The sequence below is a fragment of the Paroedura picta genome, chromosome 11 (genome assembly GCF_049243985.1).
Source record: "Paroedura picta isolate Pp20150507F chromosome 11, Ppicta_v3.0, whole genome shotgun sequence".
Lineage (NCBI taxonomy): Eukaryota > Metazoa > Chordata > Lepidosauria > Squamata > Gekkonidae > Paroedura > Paroedura picta.
The window spans coordinates 42,112,788-42,129,002 of record NC_135379.1 but is presented as its reverse complement, the minus strand read 5'-3'; the positions used below and the strand labels follow the sequence as shown (position 1 = coordinate 42,129,002).

Sequence of the window (16,215 nt, the reverse complement as noted above, 5' to 3'; positions counted from 1 at the left end):
CTCCACCCTTCTCTCCAAGGGGGATCCAAAGTGGTCCACATCCCTTTACTGATGTCTCCAAATCAATTTTGTCTGAGGGAGGGTGCCTGCACACTAAAGCTCACGCCTTGAATAAATCTTTGTTGGTCTTAAAAGTGCCCCTGGACTCAATTTTTGTTCTTCAAAATCATTGTTTTTTGTTACTTGGTTTGTACCCCGCCCTTCTTTCCAAGGAGGTGCCAAAGTGGCTGACATTGCTCCTCTTCCATTTCATCCACACAGCAGCCTTGCGGGGTAGATCGAGATAGAGCGTTCATCTGCCTGGAGCAGCAGAAAAGAGTGAGATCGGCATGGTGGGACAAGAGGCAGAACTGAATTGAGAAAACCAGGAAAAACTTTATATACAACCATGAACAATGGATCTTCATGCCATTGGTCAGTTTCGGTTTAATTTCTGTGAAAGAACACTTGCATAATTTTATGCACAACATGAGGAACTGCATTTAAGGGTCGCAGCATTAGGAAGGTTGAGAACCACTGATTTAGGATATCTGCAAAAGAGGTAAAGGCAAACTGGACTACACACAGCTTGTTAATGTGAAATCCTTTACTTATTGTGGATCACCTACCCTGCATAAAGAAACCCTTGCAATGGGCACCCCATGCTGTCAGGGATGCATCTGAGGAAGATATCTCTTGTCCATCAGAGTAGAGATCTAGAAACTGATCTGAGAATGGAGAATTGAAACTCTGGGAATATGTTTTTGCAGGATCAAATCTGTTAATGAATAGTTCTGTAAGTCAGGGATCCTCAACCTGTGGTCCTCCAGATGTTCATGGACTACAATTCCCATGAGCCCCTGCCAGCAAATGCTACCCTTCCTTCTTTCCAAAGTGGACTTGTATGTCTCTTATAAAGTAGCACTGTTCACTCTGGCAGCCAAGAAAATCTGGGCTCGAGCTGTGTTTAATGGTTGAGACACCAGCGCTCAAGGGAGGAGTTAATTTTACAAACCTTTTTGGCACCTTAGAACAAAAAGGATTCCTGGGGCACCTCAAAGAAGTGACAGAATTGCATTTCGGAAAAAGCATTCTGGACTTCAGTCCCTGCTAACAGATGCAATCAGTGGATATTCACCAGGCAGATGCTTTAGGTAAGAAGGTTGGATAGTAAAAATAAAATAAAACAGCCCTGCCCAGGGGCCATATCAGTCCGGGAGTACAGGCTGAAATGTCATTATACAAAATTCAAATTCAATCAAGATGGGTTCTCTTGTTATTGGGGGGGGGGGGCATTATTCAACTGCTTTTCAATCAGCCTAATAGAATGCGACAAGGAAGCAGATATTTACTGAGCATTGCATATATACTACCATGGCAAATATTTACTAGGCATTACAATGCCATCTCATCCCCTGCCCCCACCCCAATATTGTCTACTCCAGGGGTAATCAAACTGCGGCCCTCCAGATGTCCATGGACTACAATTACCATGAGCCCCTGCTAGCAAATGCTGGCTTGGGCTCATGGGAACTGTAGTCCATGGACATCTGGAGGGCCACAGTTTGACTACCCCTGCTCTACTCTTTCCAGTTTCTGCCCAAACATTGTTAGTACATACCCTACCTCTGCTCAACAGAAATGATCTCATCAGTGTGTGACTCTGGCAAAACTCAAAAGTAGACAGCATTTTAATAGAAATCATCATGTGCCAACCCGACTGGGGTAAAAATAACCAGGAGTTATTTTTCCTGCTAACTTGCTTCTTGCTATGATAGCGTTATTCTAAAGGCTATCTATAATGTACTGGAAACATTTCCTTCCTTCCTACAATAAGGTAGATATGAAATGGCTTAAACGTTTCCTAAGAAGGTGTCAAAATGCTCAAGCAATACATAGAGGCTTGGTTCAGTGCTGCCCTCTGCCTGGACACAATTTGAGTAGCTATGTCAAGACATAACTTTGTGTCCATGCCAAGGATAGACCCATTGGGAGAATCCATTTATACATATATGGTTGCTTTTATTATGGCGTTCTGCAATTATAAATTCCTTAGGAACTAGGAAATGTTCCAACTTTTTGGGGTCAGTTTAATGTATTCTAATAAATAAATAATAATGACTCATAAATTCTTGTTTTAATAACGTTTTCCCTTTTTCTCTCTCAATTTTTTAGAGCATGCTTCATGTTTTGACTGTATTATGTAGCAATGTTAGCTTGGATCTAAATGTTTCCCTGGGTGCAGGGACTTCCACCCATGAAGCATGAGTCCTCCACAGCCTGAAATGCGCCCTCATCCTGTTCTGGGGGGGGGGGTCCTCTCTCCACCAAGAACAGGTCTTGAGTGGGCATTTCAGGCTGCTCCAGTCAGAAGGAAGGCAGGTAAACCGTGTTGCATGACTGGAAATCTAGTCTATTTAAATCAGTGATACCTTGCAATTATATTCAATTTGCTTTTGACCGATGGCTGGATTATATTTAAAAAAAAATCAACATAGGAAATATGTTCTCAGGGCAAGTTCTAAAACTTCTGGACTCTCCAAAGGTTGCAATTCATTACTGTACTTTGGCCCCCTCTCTCCACTATGCCAGAGAGATAACAGTATCATTGCCTGCCAGACTGTGAACTCATTATACTAATCAGTTCTCCAGAATTTATTTATAGCTTTATGGATATGGCTGGTCATCCTAATAAGAAAATAGAGAGTCATCAAAATCTGCTGAACTCTGCAAAGACCTTCACTGGTATTTGCTACTGCATGCATTCTCCATCCCCATAAAGTTCCCAGAAGCCCTTCACCATGTTAAAGAGAATCACGTACCAGATGCAAGGCACATATAGGAACGGCACGTGTGCAATCTCCAAGTTGCTACCTAGAAATATTCCCACTGCAAATAAATAACACGGCCTCAAACTACTCTGTACAGCTGGTGGTGAAGGCAGAAACAAGCAGACTGCTGGCAGGGATAAGGGTGGAAACTGCTCCTGTCCCCAAGTGTAGGCAACCGAAAGGGATACTTCAGCAATTTGTCAATGTTATAATGGGTGATAGCTAAGTTCTAGAGTTTTATGGGTTCATGCTCTGTGTATTTAATGCTCTGTTAAATTTTTCCTAATGATCTTTACTTGAGTTTTATTAAAAGCACCCTGTGCAGGTCCCTGAAAAGGTAGATATAAATTTTGGCAGGAAGACAAACAAGATCTGAAGCAAAAGTGCTGCTGGGCGCAGAGTACTAATGCTTGCTGGTTTACAATACCTGGTTTTCAGAATGGCTTTAGAGAGTTTGGTAGTTGGGCCCTCTCTGGTGCCCTGCTTCATGCAATGAACAGAATGGCCGGTTTCTCTCACCTTGGTTGCAAGTGAAACGTTGGCGTCTACCAAAAGGCATCCTGCCACAGCTCGCCTGCGACTATTTTGAGAGCATTTCAACTGGGTTTAGAAGCATGCAACTTCATCACGTTGCAATGAGGAGGTAAGGTGGTTTTCCACACTGAATGATGCAGAGAACTGTTGGGAGTTATTAAGAGAGGAGGGGCAGAATTTGGCCGGGGACCGACTGTGACCGAAGGACGCCCTTCAATAAATCGTTTCCTTTCCAGGGCATCTCCTATTGCATTAGCAAAGCCATGTAAAAAGGTTGCTCTGCTAGTGCCATCTGGTGTTCAGAAATCTTATTGCTGCACAACTGGAATATAAAAATGGCACCATTGACAGAACAAATTTAGAGTCCAGCAGCACCTTTAAGACTGAAAAAGTTTTATTTAAAGTATGAGCTTTCGTGCGCATGGATACAATCTCTGAGAAAGTGTGCATGCACATGAAAGCTCACATCTTGAATAAAAAATTGTCGGTCTTAAAGGTTCCACTAGACTCAGGTTCCACTAGACTCTAAATTTATTTTGCTGCTTCAGACCAACACGGCTACCCAACTGCACCCTTGACAGTTAGGGCACTCATAGGTTCGGTTCTCTTGAGATGCTCTTCTTCAGAACATTAAATTATGCAGAACGATATACCAGATACTGAAAAGCACCACAATCACCAATACAACAACGCCCTCCCCAAACTCCTGATCATTTATACTGGTGTGTAGGGATCCAAGTATAGACCTCAGTACTGGACACCATAGAAGCCTTTCTTCTCTGACATTATAAAATGTTGCCAATGATTGGAAATCCCTATCCGACATAGCTAACTGATTGACAAATAGGAATGGAAATATACCAGCTATACTCTACCATGGCCTTCCAAGATTTTGAGAGGTCTTGAGAGTTCCATCCTTTCAGAACCTTTTTCATCATGGGAAGCTGTAAAAAGAGCATTTCTCTAGACAGTTTCCTCTAACCTCCCTCTAGACAGTTTCCTCTAACCTCTGCAGAGAGTCACCTTTAAACAGTAACTAACAGAAGTAAGGCCTCAAGAGGTTGGACTAGATGACCCAGGAGGCCCCTTCCAACTCTATAGTTCCATGAACCTGATATAGGAGGAAAGGAACTGTACTTTACATTATAACTGATGAAGCAGTGTTAAAAAAGAGAGTGTGTGTGTGTGTGTGTGAGCAAGAAGATGAAAAAAAATTGACAGTGCCCTAATTTGTTTGTACAAAACGCCACATCATTTTGGCCATCAAGGATTCAAAGTGATTTAGATTAACCTAGCCAACAGGAAAGAAGCCTAGTTGAATTGTCTAAAAATAGCTAACTATCTAAAATATTTAAAAGTGACACAGAAAAAGTCTACCAAGAGTTCAGGAAAAGGACACACCATTTTTGACTCAGACTCGAAAAGCTGAAGTCGACACCAGACAGATATTTCTGGGAATGGAGTTCCATCGCTGGCGTGCCGCTCACCTAACTTCCTGAAGACAGGGGCACCTGCAGAGGATCTTTAAAAGAGGACAGGCTTGTGTGGGAGGAGACTGGGTTTAGCTCTTGTAGTGCTCGGCTTCTCAGAGCCGTTCTTTTGCTATGCAGTACGGACCGCTTGGGAGGGACCTTCTCTGAAACATGCATGATGCCCTTTTCCAACCCTTTGATCATGGAGGATCCCCTGAAATATTTTTCAAGCTTCAAGAAACCTCAGAAGTGAAGACATGCCCCTTCAGAGAACTGGATGTGGAAGAAAGATGTGATCAGCCAATCGATCGTGTACCATTTCCACTGTGGAGAAAGGGACTAGGTCTGCACAGCAACAGGGGAAGTCAGCTCCAGCTCATAATGTCAGCGGCCATCCAAACTTCTGGGAAAGGCCGCATAATCCCTTGGGGGATCTGGAGGAACCCCAGGATTCCCCGGAACCCTGTTTGGGAATCCCTGCCCTAGAGGACAGGCAACACATACCCGCCACCCTGCAAGATGAAACAAATGAACTCTGGGGCTGATTGATCAGCAAATTGCAAATTAAATAGAATGCGCAACAATTATTCACAGTGGTTTGTAATGACAATTTAGAATGACAATTTTTATATATGGCTTTGACTTTTGTAAGACAGGGTTCCTTCATGTATTATTAGATTAGATTTCTTGTGGCGGGTTACAGAAAAGTAAAACCCCACATCCAGTAAAATGTTAAAAACACTAAACAACATATTCCAGCAGCAAGAAATAAAACCCATGCTATATCTACCCTCCCTCCCACCCAATGCCCCCCCTTCCAGCACCCCAGGACATAGATACCCAAGAGCAGGGGTAATCAAACTGCGGCCCTCCAGATGTCCATGAACTACAATTCCCAGCATTCGCTGGCAGGGGGCTCATGGGAATTGTAGTCCATGGACATCTGGAGGGCCGCAGTTTGACTACCCCTGCCCAAGAGTGTTGACTATTTCCAATACAGACAGATGTTAAATCTGTTGAACTCTTATACAGTTCTTATAGTGGAGGAGCCACTCGACCTTCCATGCCCTGGCCTCAACCAAAGACCTGGCTGAAGACCTCTGTCTTGCAGGCCCTGCGGAACTGCAAAAGCTCCTGCAGGGCCCTCAGCTCTTCCGGCAGCTCATTCCACCAGGTTGGGGCCAAGACCAAAAAGCTAGTTGAAGTCAGAACTTCCCAGGGACTGGGAATCACCAACACATTAATACCCTCAAAGCCCTACGGGGGGCATAAGGTATGTGGGTTCTGGACCGCAAAGGTGATATAACATAGAAACACACACTCAATATTATATGTTTGGAAATTTTCAGAATATATGGAACTGTGTTTAATTTATAAATTTTACCACTCAAAAGTATGACTTGTTCTTTTTGTTTTGGCAAAGGAAATATGGTCAAATTAAACTACATTCCCAAAGAGAAAAAAATGCAGTGTTAAGCACTGTTATTCTGCTGCTGATTGGGCTGTCTGCTAGAAAACCAAGTCTTAACACCAGTGACAATAAAAGCTTTCATTACGCAACTGCACGTTTACAACCTACACAGCTGAGACTGACAGTGGAGACCTGAAAGCCAGCTATTCATAAAAAGGCCAGGAATGTTAACAATAGGTTTTATTGTTTTGTTTAAACATCTAAAACAAAACACAAGACAAAAAAACCTGAAGCAATATATTAAAACAGTGGTCCCCAACCTTTTTTATTACCGGGGACCAGTCAACGCTTGACAATTTTACTGAGGTCCGGGGGGGGGGGTAGTCTTTCGCTGAGGGATGTCGCCACCTGAGCCCCTGCTCCACTTGCTTTCCCGCTAGCGCCCCTGACTTCCCGCTGCCTGCTGAGGGGCCCTGCCAGCAGCAGCAGCACAGTGCCACACCGAGGGGGAAGCCCCAGCCATGGCAGCCACCAGAGAACACCAATGGTGAGCCAGCAGCAGAGTGGCAGGGCAGCTCCCAAGGCAGTAGCGGGGAGGAGGTCGAGGAGGAGCTGCAGCCCGGCACTGACTGATCCACGGACCGGTACCGGTCCCCGGACCGGGGGTTGGGGACCACTGTATTAAAAGACAATACCAAAACAGGGTCCACGAAAGAAGCTTACTTTTTTTTTTAAGGGACCTCCCACATAAACAAAAACAAACACTTATTTTCCAGCATGCAAGCTACCAAGAATGTCAGAACTCTCCTGTGCGGATTTTGGGGGAGTTAAAAACTTGCTTTATACCTTGTGGCATTTGGATTGGACAGACATAAAAAACAGCATCACATTGATGCTGTTTAAACGTTCTTTTTAGTGGAATCTGCATAGATCAGGGGTGGCCAAACTGTGGCTACAATTACCACAAGCCCCTGCCTTGCCAGCCCTGCTAGAGGAGGTGGCAGCCTGGGTGCTCCACTTCCCCAGACTCTGAATTCTGGGTGACTTTAATGTCCATGCTGAGCTACCTCCCTCTGGAAATGGGCTGGACCTGGTGTCAGCCATGGCAACACTGGGGCTCTTGCAATTTGTTGTTGGTCTTACCCATCAAGCAGGTCATACCGTGAACCTCATTTTTGGTGGGGAGCTGAATGTGGATCTGGTTTCAGCTACAGCCGTGCCATGGTCAGACCACAATGCCCTGAAGGCCTGGCTAAGGAGGTCCCCCATCCAGCCCATCCTCCAGCAGCTGCCCTGGCTTCCAGGTGAATTCCAGATCAGGCTTAAGGTTTTGGTTATCACTTTTAAGGCCATATGCAGTCTGGGCCCAGTATACCTAAGGGATCGCCTCACTGCCTACACCTCTCAAAGAGCCTTACAATCCACCAGTTCCAACTTCCTGGTGGTCCCTGGCCCCAAGGAAGTCCGCTGGACCACAACCAGGGCCAGAGCTTTCTTCATCCTGCCCCCCACCTGGTGGAATGAGCTCCCAGAGGAGATCAGGGCCCTGACGGAACTCAAACAGTTCCACAGGGCCTGCAATAGGGAACTCTTCCGCCAGGCATTTGGTTGAGGTCGACCAGAACCAGCACCTTCCACTGGGCTCCCAAGCCTCCCTCCTACAACCATCACTGCAGATTTGCCCACTCACTAGGCTAGGGGTAGTCAAACTGCGGCCCTCCAGATGCCCATGGACTACAATTCCCATGATCCCCTGCCAGCATATGCTGGCAGGGGCTCATGGGAATTGTAGTCCATGGACATCTGGAGGGCCGCAGTTTGACTACCCCTGCACTAGGCCATCAGTAGGTGTTAATTTATTGTTCTCTCCAATGTTCTATTGTTCATAATGTTATAGTTATTATTGTATTATTATAAACTGAGTTATTATTCCTGTTTGATGTAAACCACACTGAGCCTTCGAGGAGGGCGGTATTAGAAATATAACAAACAAACAAATACATAAATACTGTTCTGTCATCTGCAGTTAGATATGTGTTGTTTTTACTTTGTTTTTAATATAATGTATTTGTGCACTTTGTTTAATAAATATTTGTGATGATTTTTAATTTTGCATCTTTTAAATATTGTTTTGTTGTCATTATCATTATCATTATTAATATTGATGATTTGGGTTCCTGACTACTGGAAAGGAGGATATATGACCAATAGGTGGTGCTACAGCTTCATTTCTAACATCACCCTACAACACAAGAATGAGAACTGAAGAGCTGAGCTTCTACATACATCTCTAAGCAGAAGGCTTATAGGTTCTCAGTTACATACAAGGGCACTGAAACAGGTTATCTTGGGGGGGGTTGCATCCCAAAGTCAACCTTTTATCCTCCAGCACTCATCAAAAGCATTAAGCAAATCAATGTTGCGTTCAGCTTGCCCAAAAAGTTGATCAGTGTTCATGGCTATTTTCACAACAGTGAAAATGTTCACAACCACAGCAACAGTCACTGTTCAGTGGAGAGCAGAACACTCCACTTTTGAGGCAAAAGGCTCTTACTTGAACACAAAATTCAGTGGAGCCCGGGCATTTTTCTTGCGCTGAAAGCAAATTTTAGGGAGACAACTCTGCCTCTTCTTACGTGTCGGCAGAACCATCTGATTCGGAGCAAAACGACCAAATAATGACCCACACACATGCTCTCCCCTTATGGTAGATGTGTCCCCCTGCTGTGCTAGTAGAGCACAAGGGATACAAAGGCACTTAGTGGAATGCTGTTTTATTTATGTATGCTATTTTCTGTATAGAGATTAAGTTCTGCTGGAGGAAATTGTGATGTAACCAAATAAAAGCAGCTCTTAGTAAGGGCCAAGTCTGACCAGCCAAGTGATTTTCACAGTCTCATTTATTCCAGGTTGCTGGGAAGGGAGTGCTTTGAGAAGCTGTCGGATGCTAATGAGCCAACTTTATGAACAGACTGGAAGTGTTCCCATAAGCCACATCCTGGTTCTTAACCCTCTACTCTCAAGGGCAGAACAGAAGCACTCATTACACAGGGATACTTTAAATGAGCACCCAAATGAGCGCCAATGACAGCGGAAATCTGGGTTCAAGACCCCGTTCAACCCACAAGGCTCATAGGGGAGTCTTGAGCCAGTCCTAACCTTCCTCACAGAGTTGTATAAAATTTGGATTAACATACTGGAAGGTAAGTCTGCATGCCACCTTGAGTTCCTTGGAGGAAGCAAGGCACATAAATGTGCGAAAGCGTTCTAGGATTCAGGAAACTCCACGATGCTACAAGATTGCACAGATGCTCACTCCCGCAATTTCTATCCATCCAAAGGAGGGTGGGAACAGAAAGTGAAATAGTGTCTCTCTGCTATGGGACAAAACTGTAATGGTACAACTAATGTACTGCTTGAACTACAGGGCTATGAACCAAGACTGAGATTTTACAATCAACCCAACCAATTATGATTGGGTACATTCCCTGTGTTCGAGGGAAGGGAAGATTTTTTCCATTTTGCATAGCACACAATGGAAATCATGATATGAGCTTCGCCAAGCCAAATTACTTAATTCAGATTTGTGCCAAGATAAGTATTTTAGGAGAATCCTGCACCCTCTCACTTTCTACATTTCTGTTTTCATTTCATTTACATCCCTCCTGTGTGCTGAGTATAAATGGATTATTGTAATAGGTAAGTTCTCATTTCACATGCAGATAGGGTTGTGCTATGTGGCCGTTCCTGCCTGTTACAGCCAGTGCCATGCTGCCGAGGGGGGAGGGAGGCATGGGCACCAGCATGCCGGTCAATGCATACATGCAGGCGCCTGTGCGTGTGCATCAACCGGCATGCCCATGCGCACGCCTCACCCCCCCCTTGCAGTGCGGCGCTGGCTACAACAGGCGGGAATAGCTGCTTTGGTGGCCGAATCGCACAACCCTACAGATTTGCATGACTGAAATCCAACAACACATTCCTCCTTATGAAAAACTTCACTCTAATCAAGTATTTCTGCCCAGGAAATAAATTATACTTGTCATTGAATTGTGTCCACTGCAAGCAACTTACTCATTTCCCAAAAGAACTCTAGTTCGGGGTCCTCCCCCTATACTTAAAGTGGTTTTTAAAAGAGCTACACTTATGTATGTACAAATACTGACCTCACACCTTAAACATTTCCAGCCAGACAATTTTAATAAGGCTGGTTTGTTGCAAGGCAACAGAAAAACATGCTGCCACAGCATTTCAGAGAGCGGAAGCAGTGAACTAGCAATATGCATTCGTTGGGCTTCTGAAAATTAAGCAACAATTGCTAAACATTATTTAGTCAAACAGAATGCATGAAAAGGAGAAGCAGACCTCTTAAGAATATGTTTTAGGAGAAGGAAGTGATGATTATTCCTCCTTGGCAATTATTGTTAACTCTTTGAAAGCACGAACAACATGGAATCAGCATGGCCAGACAGAAGGAGGAATGTAAATGGTAAACAGCCACAGTCCCAGCACTTGCTGCAGCTAGAACCAAAAATAAGCGAAAACAAATGCCCTGGATTCTGAGATCAGAATATGGCTTTCCAAGTGTGATGTTCAGCAGGAACTTTTCAAAAGCAAGCAACCTGTGCCAGATTGATTCTCCATTATACCCTATGGGGACCATATTAAACTGATTAAAACGGTCCCCATAGGGGTGACCAAACTGTGGCCCTCCAGATGTCCATGGACTACAATTACCATGAGCCCCTGGCAAAATTGTCAGTTGGAAAGGGCTCATGGGAATTGTAGTCCATGGACATTTGGAGAGGCACAGTTTGGCCACCCCTTCCAATCCAATTTGGGCATATTCCAAGGTCATCAAAAGACTTCTCCAGTCAACATCTCCTAGCCTACTACACTGGGCTGCTGGGGAAGAGGAACCCTTTCATGATACACTCAACTTCCTGGAGAATAGGCTGGATAAAAATGTAATACATAAATAAACACTGTTGATTGTGTACATGGAGTTCCATTCTTCCCTATCATAAAAGAAGGAAATACTCAGTTTCTACTGTGGCTGCCCAATGGCAGCAGATTAAAGGGAGATTGTTGATTAGCTACAGAGAAGATGTTTAGTGCTGATTTTCCAAACACCAGAGGACCAGTCCAAAAGCTTAAGAACTGCTGAGAGGGCAATAGGAATGGGAAAACAACATATATTTACTAGAAGCATTCTAAAGTAACCAAAGAATGCATGAAACAGAGGGAGGAAAACCAACTAACACTAAAATCTAAAGTAGAATAACACAAAAAGCAAGATCAGGCCAGCATATAGGATCAAGAATGTCTGCAGTACATATAGAAGATGGCTTTTGAAGATATGGAAATGAACAAGCAAGAGAATGAGAAATCAAAAAGACAGGAAAACTGAGGACAAATTTACCCACATAACTCAGATCTAAGTTGAGGATTGTCTTCCACTAACATGCCTAGTTTGAATCAGAACCATGGCCTCCACTCTTGTCCCATTTTCCTACCCTGAAATGGTCTCTGTTGGGGAAACATAAGATATTCCCTACACGTGGGGTTCCCCAATGAGTCAAACTGTACCCTCCCCCAGGTCACTACAGGCTGGGAAAGCAGGAACCCCAACAAAACCTGAATACTCTAGTGCAGGGGTAGTCAACCTGTGGTCCTCCAGATGTCCATGGACTACAATTCCCATGAACCCCTGCCAGCAAATGCTGGCATTTACTGGCAGGGGGTCATGGGAATTGTAGTCCATGGACATCTGGAGGACCACAGGTTGACTACCCCTGCTCTAATGAATAAAACTGCCATTCATGTGAAACAAAGCAAGAGAAAAGAGAACAAAACTGAAAGCTGGGCAGACAATTTATGACATGAGTGATCATATTCATGCATGCCTCCAGCATTAAACTCCACATTTTAAAAAATGCCTAAGAACCACAAAGCACTCCAAAGCTTACAGTACATTGTACTACCACCAGTCCGCCCAATATAGACTTTGTCTCATTCTTTATCATCAAATGATGAGTGCTGCATACTTAAATCAGCCATTCAAAGATTTGCCAATCAACATCATAAAGAACAAAGTATCTGGGGAGAAAATGCTAAAGAAAGAGCCATAAATCTTCAACTTGTCAGGGGATGAGAAAAGTAAGCATCTGGCATTTCCTTCTATGGAATATTATCAAGTGATCACCCATGTTGAGCTAGGCTAGTCTGGCATTCAAACAGATAGAGGATATTAAGGCAGATTCTTTCGGGCAGCAGGGGAGTACTTAAAAAAGAAAGAGTCTTTTTTGTTGCAACATGCCCAGAGAGGAATACAATTTCTTGTTACAACAACAACTATGGAGAAAGGCTGTCTGCTTACCGGGACAGGCCCCCTGAGTCAGTACTATGGAGCCTGGGGAGTGGGTTGTTTTTTGCCACCAATGGGTGGAATTTACTGGGTTTTATTGTAAGGGGGATTTTATTACGGGCTTTTACTGTTGTCACTGTTTACTGAGCCACTGTGTAGGAATGGCAGGATATAAATAAAATAATCAATCAAAGCCAAAGAGATACGCCAGGATCATTATGTGGCTCTTGAACACCAAGCAATAGCACAGAGACCTGAACCCGTCCGCTCCCACTAAATGGTGGCCAACTGAGGAGAATACTGGGAATAGTAATCTTGCCTTTAAAAACAGGGAGAAAATCTGCATCGTTCCTTTTTTAAACCCCCCAAAAGCCTAATGTCCACCATTGACATAGACCAGGGGTAGTAAAACTGCAGCCCTCCAGATGTCCATGGACTACAATTCCCAGGAGCCCCTGCCAGCGAATGCTGGCAGGGGCTCCTGGGAATTGTAGTCCATGGACATCTGGAGGGCCGCAGTTTGACTACCCCTGACATAGACTCTGAATTACAGCTGAAGAAAGATTTATCTCCTTCACCCCCAGTAATACTTGGATTCCACTGTCCTTGATATATATATATATTGGTAGTCTAAGTTTGTACCCTGTTTCTTGCAGGAGGAACATGGAGATCCAGTACATTCAAACAGCACCCAAAATTAGTGGGGAGGTGAAAAGTGTATGTACAATACATAGCTTGTATATCATAAGGTAGGGGAGTCTGGGTCCAACCTGTACAGCCAATATATGAAAATATCATCACACAGGCTGGAACAGGGTCTGTTTTTAAGTCAAGGAATCACATTTCTCCTTTGCTATGTGCAAGATCAGCCCTACGAGCAAAATTACCCCATCCCTCAAGCCAAGACTTTGAGAAACACTTTTTTTTTTAAGTGGCAATTTTTGCTTGACAAATTAGAAGAAATGCAATACAATCCATTCACACACGTTTCATTGTACGTAAAAAATCTGAGGGTGTTAATCTGTTCCACATAATATATTTCTGGTAAGGCCTTGGAGGAGGCGTGTGTCTCATGGGTTAAAGTGCCACTCAGCACTTAACACCCACTGAGTGCAGCTGTCCCATCCCTGAGTGCCTCCTCCTCCTCCAACCGGCTTGCCTATCTGTCCAGCAGCCAGCCAATCGCCTTTCATCCTCCATCTCTGAGCACCCCCTCCTCCTTCCACTTCCCTCTGAGGCTTGGAGGCTGCAGATCCCTGCTGCATGAGAGCTCCCCCTGCCGGTGAGTTCCATAACAGCTGCCTGCAGCCTTTCCAGGTCTTGGGGGAGGGGAGGCCATCTACAGAGTTTTCCCACCCTCCCTCCCCCAATCTAGCATCTGCTGTTTTCCTGAATGCAATGGGCTTGGTCCCTAGTTATACATACAGCCTTGACAGCATAGATCATTGTGAAAGATTCCTGCACCTGCAAAGGCTTAAAAATACCGTTTCCTCCATACTGGAACGACAAAATGTAATTACATCCCATTTTCCCTCTACCAAATGTAGTTTAGCCACTTCTTAACTGCCCGGCCACTGAGCAAAGAGATAGAATAGTCAGGTTGCTTGCCTACCAGTAATGGTGCCGGCATCTCTGTACTCCCTGCAGTCTGAGGCGTCATGTTCCACGGCTTCGCTTACATAGTGCTCTTCATGGATGCCCGCATTACAGGCTAGGACTGCATGGCTGGCTGGGTCAGGAGACGGCACAGTGGTGGCCAAAGTGCAGCTGTTCAAAGCTGTGGCGTCCAGCTTGGCAAGTTTCACAGTGAAGTGCCAACTGCCATCAGGGGGGCCAGTACTGGAGACTGGGTCCGGCAGGGGCGGAAAACGAAACGTTTACTCTTGGCTCTTGTGGGCTGCCTTGAGAGACCTGCAAAACACAGACCGCACAAAAATTAATTCAGTGCAAGCTCTTTAAAATGAAGAGATTCCAAGCAGTACCAAGAACAATCTGGCAAGCACTGAAATATAAATGACTCGGGCAGAACAGGTAACAAATGCAGCATATAATTATTTTATCATCCGACATTAGGCGATGCTTTTAACATCTGCATTTCCACACAAAGTTGGAGGGGTAGACACTGGGGATATAGCCAGGGGTCACAAATTTCTAGCCAGGATAAATATAAAAGAAGATCCAGACAGCACCGTTCAAAAAAACAGATTATAGTTTTTCTCATTAATGCTCATTTCAGCTGAAGGCAATTTGGGAACCACGGCTACAACTTGTATTATACAGTCATCGGTCCTAAAGCAACATTGGGACTGGAAAGAAGGGAAGGAACAGCATGGCTGTATTCACAATGAAGATGACATTTCAGAGCTATTCAACAGATTCTTTCTGGGTAGAAGAAGTGGGAGCAAAGTGAACAGTTCAGAGCACATTGTTTACTTGTTGAAAAACACATCTTAGGAAGTTGTATGCAGCTCGCCAGGCCATTTTAAACAGCAATGACTAGAACTGTACAAGGATTGAGCAATCTTGTTTCTTGCGGAAACTGTGGGGATGGAGAATAGATTCATCTGGACCCCAGAGGTCAAGTAAACCATGTTTTATTGACTACGGAGTTCATCCAAATTACATGTCAAATTGACTTTAACAGTCCAAAGTTTGAGTCCAGGAGCACCTTTAAGGTCAACGAAGTTTAATTCTGAGTATAAGCTTTCATGTGTGCGCACAATTCCTCAGATACAGTAACAGGATTCTATAAGCACATGAAGAGCCTTTCCCCAGAACTGTTACTTTCACAGATAAATGTCAATAAGATGTGTCTAACAATAATAACTTCCAATACTTTTTAAAATGCTCCTAATTAAATAGAGGACTTCAATACACTGCGTGAAGAACATTACTATGATGGTCTGAAATCCATCATGACCTTTCTTTCCTGCCCAGCAGAGATCAATGATGGCAGTCTCTCTAGTATTGGCTTACAATTGATTATGTGGTTCCAGCCTCCCCAGATACACAAATGTCTCTGATTACAACTCCATTTCTGGCACACTAGCTTCAGAGTCAAGTTTGTCTGTCATTCTTTGGCAAATAGATGAGCAAACCCCTTCCTAAGAAAACTCATCATGCCAAATCAAAGGCCTGCTCTTGTCTTTGACCCAGAAATTGCAGTTGGTACAAAATGTGACCGCCAGGGTCCTCATTAGGGCACCTTGGAGGGCCCACATTCAGACGGTGTTGAGACAACTACACTGGTTACCAGTCTGCTTCCAGATCAAATTCAAGATTTGGGTTCTAACCCTTAAGGCCATACGCGGCCTGGGTCCTACGTATCTGCAGGACCACTTGTCTATCTATGCCCATCGCAGGGTTTTACGCTCTGTGGGTAGGAATTTGCTGGTTATCCCAGGCCCCTGGGAGATTCATCTGGCTCTGGCCCCAACCTGATGAAACGAGCTCCCGGAAGAGCTAAGGGCCCTGACAGAGCTATCTAGGTTCTGCAGGGCCTACAAGATAGAGCTCTTCCGCCAGGCATTTGGTTGAGGCCGTATTGAATGTGGGAGACCATGACCCACTATAACCAACTGTTGGTCCCAGTTGGGAGTAGCTGAGTTGCTGTGGGAGAAT

The 16,215-nt window shown here is 44.4% G+C and overlaps 1 protein-coding gene across 1 annotated transcript in view; it reads right to left on the bottom strand.

Moving 5' to 3' along the window:
- Positions 1-14,469, bottom strand: part of TRAK1 (trafficking kinesin protein 1) — an 86,427-nt gene extending 71,958 nt beyond the window's left edge. The window contains exon 1 of the mRNA XM_077303064.1: positions 14,207-14,469. The gene's annotated coding sequence lies outside the window, so the exon portion shown is untranslated. The remainder of the gene's footprint in view (positions 1-14,206) is intronic.
- Positions 14,470-16,215: the final 1,746 nt, after the last annotated feature.